This window comes from Schistocerca nitens, chromosome 2 (genome assembly GCF_023898315.1).
Source record: "Schistocerca nitens isolate TAMUIC-IGC-003100 chromosome 2, iqSchNite1.1, whole genome shotgun sequence".
NCBI classification, from domain to species: domain Eukaryota; kingdom Metazoa; phylum Arthropoda; class Insecta; order Orthoptera; family Acrididae; genus Schistocerca; species Schistocerca nitens.
Genome location: NC_064615.1, coordinates 1136793406 through 1136805943, shown reverse-complemented (window position 1 = coordinate 1136805943; position 12538 = coordinate 1136793406).

The window sequence follows — 12538 nt, the reverse complement described above, 5'->3', positions numbered from 1 at the left end:
ACACAATTTGCGTCCATATGAAATACTCTCTGTTCACTGCATTATCCTTCTAAAACGAGATACGTTTCTACGGAAACGATTGGATTTTCTTTTGGGAGTCGAGTATATCTTTTCCGATGCATTATTCCTCCTTTACTGCATCCCTCGCTCCCTCACATTGACGAATTAACACACAATTTGCGTCCATATGAAATACTCTGGATTCCGTGCATTGTCCTTCTAAATCGAGATACGTTTCTACGGAAACGATAGGATTTTCTTTGGGGTTCCGAGTATCTCTTTTCCGATGCATTATTCCTCCTTTACTGCATCCCTCGATCCCTCACATTGACGAATTAACACACATTTGCGTCCATATGAAATACTCTGGATTCCCTGCATTGTCCTTCTAAATCGAGATACGTTTCTACGGAAACGATATGATTTGTCTTTGGTGTTCCGAGTATCTCTTTTCCGATGCATTATTCCTCCTTTACTGCATCTCTCGCTCCCTCACATTGACGAATTAACTCACAATTTGCGTCCATATGAAATACTGTGGAATCCCTGCATTGTACTTCTAAATCGTAATACGTATCTACGGAAAAAATAGGATTTTCTATGGGGTTCCGAGTATCTCTTTTCCGATGCATTATTCCTCCTTTACTGCATCCCTCGCTCCCTCACATTGACGAACTAACACACAATTTGCGTCCATATGAAATACTCTGGATTCCCTGCATTGTCCTTCTAAATCGAGATACGTTTCTACGGAAAAAATTGGATTTTCTTTGGGTTTCCGAGTATCTCTTTTCCGATGCATTCCTCCTTTACTGCATCCCTCGCTCCCTCAAATTGACGAATTAACACACAATTTGCGTCCATATGAGATACTCTGGATTCCATGCATTGTCCTTTAAAATCGAGATACGTTTCTACGGAAACGATAGGATTTTCTTTGGGGTTCCGAGTATCTCTTTTCCGATGCGTTATTCCTCCTTTACTGCATTCCTCGCTCCCTCACATTGACGAATTAACACACTATTTGCGTCCATATGAAATACTCTGGATTACCTGCATTGTCATTCTAAATCGAGAATCGTTTCTACGGAAACGATAGGATTTTCTTTTGGGAGTCGAGTATCTCTTTTCCGATGCATTATTTCTCCTTTACTGCATCCCTCGTTCCCTCATATTGACGAATTAACACACAATTTGCGTCCATATGAAATACTCTGGATGCCCTGCATTGTCCTTCTAAATCGAGATACGTTTCTACGGAAACGATAGGATTTTCTTTGGTGTTCCGAGTATCTCTTTTCCGATGCATTATTCCAACTATACTGCATCCCTCGCTCTCTCACATTGACGAACTAACACACAATTTGCGTCCATATGAAATACTCTGGATTCCCTGCATTGTCCTTCTAAATCGAGATACGTTTCTACGGAAAGGTTAGGATTTTCTTTGGGGTTCCGAGTATCTCTTTTCCGATGCATTATTCCTCCTTTACAGCATCCCTCGCTCCCTCACATTGCCGAATTTACACACAATTTGCGTCCATATGAAATACTCAGGATTAGCTGCATTGTCCTTCTAAATCGAGATACGTTTCTACGGAAACGATAGGATTTTCTTTGGGGTTCCGAGTATCTCTTTTCCGATGCATTATTCCTCCTTTACTGCATCCCTCGCTCCCTCACATTGACGAATTAACACACAATTTGCGTCCATATGAAATACTCTGGATTACCTGCATTGTCATTCTAAATCGAGAATCGTTTCCACGGAAACGATAGGATTTTCTTTGGGGTTCCGAGTATCTCTTTTCCGATGCATTATTCCTTCTTTACTGCATCCCTCGCTCCCTATCATTGCCGAATTAACACACAATTTGCGTCCATATGAAATACTATGTGTTCACTGCATTATCCTTCTAAAAGGAGATACGTTTCTACGGAAACGACAGGATTTTCTTTTGGGAGTCGAGTATCTCTTTTCCGATGCATTATTTCTCCTTTACTGCATCCCTCGCTCCCTCACATTGGCGAATTAACACACAATTTGCGTCCATAAGAAATACTCTGGATTCACTGCATTGTCCTTCTAAATCGAGATACATTCCTACGGAAACGATAGGATTTTCTTTGGGGTTCCGAGTATTTCTTATCCGATGCATTATTCCTCCTTTACTGCATCCCTCGCTCCCTCACATTGACGAATTAACACACGATTTGCGTCCATTTGAAATACTCTGGATTCCCTGCTTCGTCCTTCTAAATCGAGATAAGTTTCTATGGAAACGATAGGATTTTCTTTGGGGTTCAGATTATCTCTTTTCCGATGCATTATTCCTCCTTTACTGCATCCCTCGCTCCCTCACATTGACGAATTAACACACAATTTGCGTCCATATGAAATACTCTGGATTAGCTGCATTGTCCTTCTAAATCGAGATACGTTTCTACGGAAACGATAGGATTTTCTTTGGGGTTCCGAGTATCTCTTTTCCGATGCATTATTCCTCCTTTACTGCATCCCTCGCTCCCTCACATTGCCGAATTAACACACAATTTGCGTCCATATGAAATACTCTGGATTCCCTGCATTGTCATTCTAAATCGAGATACGTTTCTACGGAAACGATAGGATTTTCTTTGGGGTTCCGAGTATCTCTTTTCCGATGCATTATTCCTCCTTTACTGCATCCCTCGATCCCTCACATTGACGAATTAACACACATTTGCGTCCATATGAAATACTCTGGATTCCCTGCATTGTCCTTCTAAATCGAGATACGTTTCTACGGAAACGATATGATTTTCTTTGGTGTTCCGAGTATCTCTTTTCCGATGCATTATTCCTCCTTTACTGCATCTCTCGCTCCCTCACATTGACGAATTAACTCACAATTTGCGTCCATATGAAATACTGTGGATTCCCTGCATTGTACTTCTAAATCGAGATACGTATCTACGAAAACAATAGTATTTTCTTTGGGGTTCCGAGTATCTCTTTTCCGATGCATTATTCCTCCTTTACTGCATCCCTCGCTCCCTCACATTGACGAACTAACACACAATTTGCGTCCATATGAAATACTCTGGATTCCCTGCATTGTCCTTCTAAATCGAGATACGTTTCTACGGAAAAAATTGGATTTTCTTTGGGGTTCCGAGTATCTCTTTTCCGATGCATTATTCCAACTTTACTGCATCCCTCGCTCTCTCACATTGACGAACTAACACACAATTTGCGTCCATATGAAATACTCTGGATTCCCTGCATTGTCCTTCTAAATCGAGATACGTTTCTACGGAAAGGTTAGGATTTTCTTTGGGGTTCCGAGTATCTCTTTTCCGATGCATTATTCCTCCTTTACAGCATCCCTCGCTCCCTCACATTGCCGAATTAACACACAATTTGCGTCCATATGAAATACTCTGGATTAGCTGCATTGTCCTTCTAAATCGAGATACGTTTCTACGGAAACGATAGGATTTTCTTTGGGGTTCCGAGTATCTCTTTTCCGATGCATTATTCCTCCTTTACTGCATCCCTCGCTCCCTCACATTGACGAATTAACACACAATTTGCGTCCATATGAAATACTCTTGATTACCTGCATTGTCATTCTACATCGAGAATCGTTTATACGGAAACGATAGGATTTTCTTTGGGGTTCCGAGTATCTCTTTTCCGATGCATTATTCCTCCTTTACTGCATCCCTCGCTCCCTATCATTGCCGAATTAACACACAATTTGCGTCCATATGAAATACTCTGTGTTCACTGCATTATCCTTCTAAAAGGAGATACGTTTCTAAGGAAACGATAGGATTTTCTTTTGGGAGTCGAGTATCTCTTTTCCGATGCATTATTCCTCCTTTACTGCATCCCTCGCTCAATCACATTGACGAAATAACACACAATTTGCGTCCATATGAAATACTGTGGATTCCCTGCATTGTCCTTCTAAATCGAGATACGTTTCTATGGAAACGTTAGGATTTTCTTTGGGGTTCAGAGTATCTCTTTCCCGATGCATTATTCCTCCTTTACTGCATCCCTCGCTCCCTCACATTGCCGATTTAACACACAATTTTCGTCCATATGAAATACTCTGTGTTCCCTGCATTATCTTTCTAAAACGAGATACGTTTCTACGCAAACGATAGGATTTTCTTTTGGGAGTCGAGTATCTCTTTTCCGATGGATTATTTCTCCTTTACTGCATCCCTCGCTCCCTCACATTGACGAATTAACACACAATTTGCGTCCGTATGAAATACTCTGGATTACCTGCATTGTCATTCTAAATCGAGAATCGTTTCTATGGAAACGATAGGATTTTCTTTGGGGTTCCGAGTATCTCTTTTCCGATGCATTATTCCTCCTTTACTGCATCCCTCGCTCCCTATCATTGCCGAATTAACACACAATTTGCGTCCATATGAAATACTCTGGGTTCCCTGCATTATCTTTCTAAAACGAGATACATTTCTACGGAAACTATAAGATTTTCTTTTAGGAGTCGAGTATCTCTTTTCCGATGCATTATTCCACCTTTACTGCATCTCTCGCTCCCTCACATTGACGAATTAACACACAATTTGCGTCCATATGAAATACTGTGGATTCCCTGCATTGTACTTCTAAATCGAGATACGTTTCAACGGAAACAATAGGATTTTCTTTGGGGTTCCGAGTATCGCTTTTCCGATGCATTATTCCTCCTTTACTGCATCCCTCGCTCCCTCACATTGACGAACTAACACACAATTTGCGTCCATATGAAATACTCTGGATTACCTGCATTGTCCTTCAAAATGAGATACGTTTCTACGGAAACGATATGATTTTCTTTGGTGTTCCGAGTATCTCTTTTCCGATGCATTATTCCTCCTTTACTGCATCTCTCGCTCCCTCACATTGACGAATTAACTCACAATTTGCGTCCATATGAAATACTGTGGATTCCCTGCATTGTACTTCTAAATCGAGATACGTATCTACGGAAACAATAGGATTTTCTTTGGGGTTCCGAGTATCTCTTTTCCGATGCATTATTCCTCCTTTACTGCATCCCTCGCTCCCTCACATTGACGAACTAACACACAATTTGCGTCCATATGAAATACTCTGGATTCCCTGCATTGTCCTTCTAAATCGAGATACGTTTCTACGGAAAAAATTGGATTTTCTTTGGGGTTCCGAGTATCTCTTTTCCGATGCATTCCTCCTTTACTGCATCCCTCGCTCCCTCAAATTGACGAATTAACACACATTTGCGTCCATATGAAATACTCTGGATTACCTGCATTGTCATTCTAAATCGAGAATCGTTTCTACGGAAACGATAGGATTTTCTTTTGGGAGTCGAGTATCTCTTTTCCGATGCATTATTTCTCCTTTACTGCATCCCTCGTTCCCTCACATTGACGAATTAACACACAATTTGCGTCCATATGAAATACTCTGGATGCCCTGCATTGTCCTTCTAAATCGAGATACGTTTCTATGGAAACGATAGGATTTTCTTTGGGGTTCCGTGTATCTCTTTTCCGATGCATTATTCCAACTTTACTGCATCCCTCGCTCTCTCACATTGACGAACTAACACACAATTTGCGTCCATATGAAATACTCTGGATTCCCTGCATTGTCCTTCTAAATCGAGATACGTTTCTACGGAAAGGTTAGGATTTTCTTTGGGGTTCCGAGTATCTCTTTTCCGATGCATTATTCCTCCTTTACAGCATCCCTCGCCCCCTCACATTGCCGAATTAACACACAATTTGCGTCCATATGAAATACTCTGGATTAGCTGCATTGTCCTTCTAAATCGAGATACGTTTCTACGGAAACGATAGGATTTTCTTTGGGGTTCCGAGTATCTCTTTTCCGATGCATTATTCCTCCTTTACTGCATCCCTCGCTCCCTCACATTGACGAATTAACACACAATTTGCGTCCATATGAAATACTCTGGATTACCTGCATTGTCATTCTAAATCGAGAATCGTTTGTACGGAAACGATAGGATTTTCTTTGGGGTTCCGAGTATCTCTTTTCCGATGCATTATGCCTGCTTTACTGCATCCCTCGCTCCCTATCATTGCCGAATTAACACACAATTTGCGTCCATATGAAATACTCTGTGTTCACTGCATTATCCTTCTAAAAGGAGATACGTTTCTAAGGAAACGATAGGATTTTCTTTTGGGAGTCGAGTATCTCTTTTCCGATGCATTATTCCTCCTTTACTGCATCCCTCGCTCAATCACATTGGCAAATAACACACAATTTGCGTCCATATGAAATACTCTGGATTCCCTGCATTGTCCTTCTAAATCGAGATACGTTTCTATGGAAACGATAGGATTTTCTTTGGGGTTCAGAGTATCTCTTTCCCGATGCATTATTCCTCCTTTACTGCATCCCTCGCTCCCTCACATTGCCGATTTAACACACAATTTTCGTCCATATGAAATACTCTGGGTTCCCTGCATTATCTTTCTAAAACGAGATACATTTATACGGAAACTATAAGATTTTCTTTTAGGAGTCGAGTATCTCTTTTCCGATGCATTATTCCACCTTTACTGCATCTCTCGCTCCCTCACATTGACGAACTAACACACAATTTGCGTCCATATGAAATACTCTGGATTCCCTGCATTGTCCTACTAAATCGAGATACGTTTCTACGGAAACGATTGGATTTTCTTTGGTGCTCCGAGTATCTCTTTTCCGTTGCATTATTCCTCCTTTACTGCAATACTCGCTCCCTCACATTGCCGAATTAACACACAATTTGCGTCCATCTGAAATACTGTGTATTCCCTGCATTGTCCCTCTAAATCAAGATACGTTTCTACGGAAGCGATAACATTTTCTTTGGTTTTCCGAGTATCTCTTTTCCGATGCATTATTCCTCCTTTACTGCATCCCTCGCTCCCTCACATTGACGAGTTAACACACAATTTGCGTCCATATGAAATACTCTGGATTCCCTGCATTGTCCTTCTAAATCGAGATACGTTGCTACGGAAACGATAGGATTTTCTTTGGGGTTCCGAGTATCTCTTTTCCGATGCATTATTCCTCCTTTACTGCATCCCTCGCTCCCTCAAATTAACGAATTAACACACAATTTGCGTCCATATGAAATACTCTGGATTCCCTGCATTGTCCTTTAAAATCGAGATACGTTTCTACGGAAACGATAGGATTTTCTTTGGGGTTCCGAGTATCTCTTTTCCGATGCGTTATTCCTCCTTTACTGCATCCCTCGCTCCATAACATTGACGAATTAACACACAATTTGCGTCCATATGAAATACTCTGGATTCCCTGCATTGTCCTTCTAAATCGAGATACGTTTCTACGGAATCGATAACATTTTCTTTGGGGTTCCGAGTATCTCTTTTCCGATTCATTATTCCTCCTTTACTGCATCCCTCGCTCCCTCACATTGACGAATTAACACACTATTTGCGTCCATATGAAATACTCTGGATTCCCTGCATTGTCCTTCTAAATCGAGATACGTTTCTACGGAAATGATAGGATTTTCTTTGCGGTTCCGAGTATCTCTTTTCCGATGCATTATTCCTTGTTTACTGCATCCCTCTCTCCCTCACATTGACGAATTAACACACAATTTGCGTCCATATGAAATACTTTGTATACCCTGCATTGTCATACTAAATCGAGATGCGTTTCTACGGAAAGGATAGGATTTCCTTTGGGGTTCCGAGTATCTCTTTTTCCCTCGCTCCCTCACATTGACGAACTAACACACAATTTGCGTCCATATGAAATACTCTGGATTCCCTGCATTGTCCTTCTAAATCGAGATACGTTTCCACGGAAACGATAGGATTTTCTTTGGGGTTCCGAGTATCTCTTTTCCGATACATTATTCCTCCTTTACTGCATCCCACGCTCCCTCACATTGCCGAATTAACACACAATTTGCGTCCATATGAAATACTCTGGATTAGCTGCATTATCCTTCTAAATCGAGATACGTTTCTAAAGAAACGATAGGATTTTCTTTGGGGTTCCGATTATCTCTTTTCCGATTCATTATTCCTCCTTTACTGCATCCCTCGCTACCTCACATTGCCGAATTAACACACAATTTGCGTCCATATGAAATACTCTGGGTTCCCTGCATTATCTTTCTAAAACGAGATACGTTTCTACGCAAAGGATAGGATTTTCTTTTGGGAGTCGAGTATCTCTTTTCCGATGCATTATTTCTCCTTTAGTGCATCCCTCGCTCCCTCACATTGACGAATTAACACTCAATTTGCGTCCATATGAAATACTCCTGATTCCCTGCATTGTCCTTCTAAATCGAGATACATTTATACGGAAACGATAGGATTTTCTTTGGAGTTTTGAGTACCTCTTTTCCGATGCATTATTCCTCCATTACTGCATCCCTCGCTCCCTCACATTGACGAATTAACACACAATTTGCGCCCATATGACATACTCTGGATTCCCTGCATTGTCCTTCTAAATCGAGATACGTTTCGACGGAAACGATAGGATTTTCTTTGGGGTTCCGTGTATTTTTTTCCGATGCATTATTCCTCCTTTACTGCATCCCTCGCTCCCTCATATTGACGATTAACACACAATTTGCGTCCATATGAAATACTCTGTATTCCCTGCATTGTCATTCTAAATCGAGATACATTTCTACGGAAACGATAGGATTTTCTATGGGGTTCCGAGTATCTCTTTTCCGATGCAATAATTCATCCTTACTGCATCCCTCGCTCCTTAACATTGCCGAATTAACACACAATTTGCGTCCATATGAAATACTCTGGGTTCACTGCATTATACTTCTAAAACGAGATACGTTTCTACGGAAACGATAGGATTTTCTTTGGGGTTCCGAGTATCTCTTTTCCGATGCATTATTCCTTCTTTACTGCATCCCTCTCTCCCTCACATTGACGAATTAACACACAATTTGCGTCCATATGAAATACTCTGGATTCCCTGCATTGTCCTTCTAAATCGAGATTTTCTACGGAAAGGATAGGATTTCCTTTGGGGTTCCGAGTATCTCTTTTCCGATGCATTATTCCTCCTTTACTGCATCCCTCGCTCCCTCACATTTACGAACTAACACACAATTTGCGTCCATATGAAATACTCTGGATTCCCTGCATTGTCATTCTAAATCGAGATACGTTTCTACGGAAACGATAGGATTTTCTTTGGGGTTCCGAGTATCTCTTTTCCGATACATTATTCCTCCTTTACTGCATCCTTCACTCCCTCAAATTGCCGAATTAACACACAATTTGCGTCCATATGAAATACTCTGGGTTCCCTGCATTATCTTTCTAAAACGAGATACGTTTCTACGGAAACGATAGGATTTTCTTTTGGGTGTCTAGTATCTCTTTTCCGATGCATTATTCCTACTTTACTGCATTCCTCGCTCCCTCACATTGACGAATTAACACACAATTTGCGTCCATAAGAAATACTCTGGATTCCCTGCATTGTCCTTCAAAATCGAGATACGTTTGTACGGAAACGATAGGATTCTCTTTGGGGTTCCGAGTATCTCTTTTCCGATGGATTATTCCTCCTTTACTGCATTCCTCGCTCCATCACATTGACGAATTAACACACAATTTGCGTCCATATGAAATACTCTGGATTCCCTGCATTGTCCTTCTAAATCGAGATACGTTTCTACAGAAACGATAGGATTTTCTTTGGGGTTCCGACTATCTCTTTTCCGATGCATTATTCTTCCTTTATTGCATCCCTCGCTCCCTCTCATTGACGAATTAACACACAATTTGCTTCCATATGAAATACACTGGATTCCCTGCATTGTCCTTCTAAATCGAGATACGTTTCTACGGAAACGATAGGATTTTCTTTGGGGTTCCGAGTATCTCTTTTCCGATGCATTATTCCTCCTTTACTGCATCCCTCGCTCCCTCACATTGACGAACTAACACACAATTTGCGTCCATAAGAAATACTCTGGATTCCCTGCATTGACCTTCTAAATCGAGATACGTTTCTACGGAAACGATAGGATTTTCTTTGGGGTTCCGAGTATCTCTTTTCCGATACATTATTCCTCCTTTACTGCATCCCTCGCTCCCTCACATTGCCGAATTAACACACAATTTGCGTCCATATGAAATACTCTGGGTTCCCTGCATTATCTTTCTAAAACGAGATACGTTTCTACGGAAACGATAGGATTTTCTTTTGGGTGTCTAGTATCTCTTTTCCGATGCATTATTCCTCCTTTACTGCATCCCTCGCTCCCTCACTTTGACGAATTAACACACAATTTGCGTCCATATGAAACACTCTGGGTTCACTGCATTATCCTTCTAAAACGAGATACGTTTCTACGGAAACGATAGGATTTTCTTTTGGGAGTCGAGTATCTCTTTTCCGATGCATTATTCCACCTTTACTGCATCCCTCGCTCCCTCACATTGACGAATTAACACACAATTTGCGTCCATATGAAATACTATGGATTCCCTGCATTGTCCTTCTAAATCGAGATACGTTTCTACGGAAACGATAGGATTTTCTTTGGGGTTCCGAGTATCTCTTTTCCGATGCATTATTCCTTCTTTACTGCATCCGTCTCTCCCTCACATTGACGAATTAACACACAATTTGCGTCCATATGAAATACTCTGGATTCCCTGCATTGTCCTTCTAAATCGAGATACGTTTCTACGGAAAGGATAGGATTTCCTTTGGGGTTCCGAGTATCTCTTTTCCGATGCATTATTCCTCCTTTACTGCATCCCTCGCTCCCTCACATTGACGAACTAACACACAATTTGCGTCCATATGAAATACTCTGGATTCCCTGCATTGTCCTTCTAAATCGAGATACGTTTCTACGGAAACGACAGGATTTTCTTTGGGGTTCCTAGTATCTCTTTTCCGATACATTATTCCACCTTTACTGCATCCCTCGCTCCCTCACATTGCCGAATTAACACACAATTAGCGTCCATATGAAATACTCTGGGTTCCCTGCATTATCTTTCTAACACGAGATACGTTTCTACGGAAACGACAGGATTTTCTTTTGGGAGTCTAGGATCTCTTTTCCGAAACATTATTCCTCCTTTACTGCATCCCTCGCTCCCTCACATTGACGAATTAACACACAATTTGCGTCCATATGATATACTCTGGATTCCCTGCATTGTCCTTCTTAATCGAGATACGTTTCTACGGAAACGATAGGATTTTCTTTGGGGTTCCGAGTATCTCTTTTCCGATGCATTATTCCTCCTTTACTGCATCCCTCGCTCCCTCACATTGACGAACTAACACACAATTTGCGTCCATATGAAATACTCTGGATTCCCTGCATTGTCCTTCTAAATCGAGATACGTTTCTACGGAAACAATCGGATTTTCTTTGGGGTTCCGAGTATCTCTATTACGATGCATTATTCCTCCTTTACTGCATCCCTCGCTCCCTCACATTGCCGAATTAACACACAATTTGCGTCCATATGAAATACTCTGGGTTCCCTGCATTATCTTTCTAAAACGAGATACGTTTCTACGGAAGCGATAGGATTTTCTTTTGGGAGTCGAGTATCTCTTTTCCGATGCATTATTCCTCCTTTACTGCATCCCTCGCTCCCTCACATTGACGAATTAACACACAATTTGCGTCCATATGAAATACTCAGGATTCCCTGCATTGTCCTTCTAAATCGAGATACGTTTCTACGGAAACGATAGGATTTTCTTTGGGGTTCCGAGTATCTCTTTTCCGATGCATTATTCCTTCTTTACTGCATCCCTCTCTCCCTCACATTGACGAATTAACACACAATTTGCGTCCATATGAAATACTCTGGATTCCCTGCATTGTCCTTCTAAATCGAGATTTTCTATGGAAAGGATAGGATTACCTTTAAGGTTCCGAGTATCTCTTTTCCGATGCATTATTCCTCCTTTACTGCATCCCTCGCTCCCTCACATTGACGAACTAACACACAATTTGCGTCCATATGAAATACTCTGGATTCCCTGCATTGTCCTTCTAAATTGAGATACGTTTCTACGGAAACGATAGGATTTTCTTTGGGGTTCCGAGTATCTCTTTTCCGATACATTATTCCTCCTTTACTGCATCCCTCGCTCCCTCACATTGCCGAATTAACACACAATTTGCGTCCATATGAAATACTCTGGGTTCCCTGCATTATCTTTCTAAAACGAGATACGTTTCTACGGAAACGATAGGATTTTCTTTTGGGAGTCGAGTATCTCTTTTCCGATGCATTATTCCTCCTTTACTGCATCCCTCGCTCCCTCACATTGACGAATTAACACATAATTTGCGACCATATGAAATACTCTGGATTCCCTGCATTGTCCTTCAAAATCGAGATACGTTTGTACGGAAACGATAGGATTTTCTTTGGGGTTCCGAGTATCTCTTTTCCGATGGATTATTCCTCCTTTACTGCATTCCTCGCTCCATCACATTGACGAATTAACACA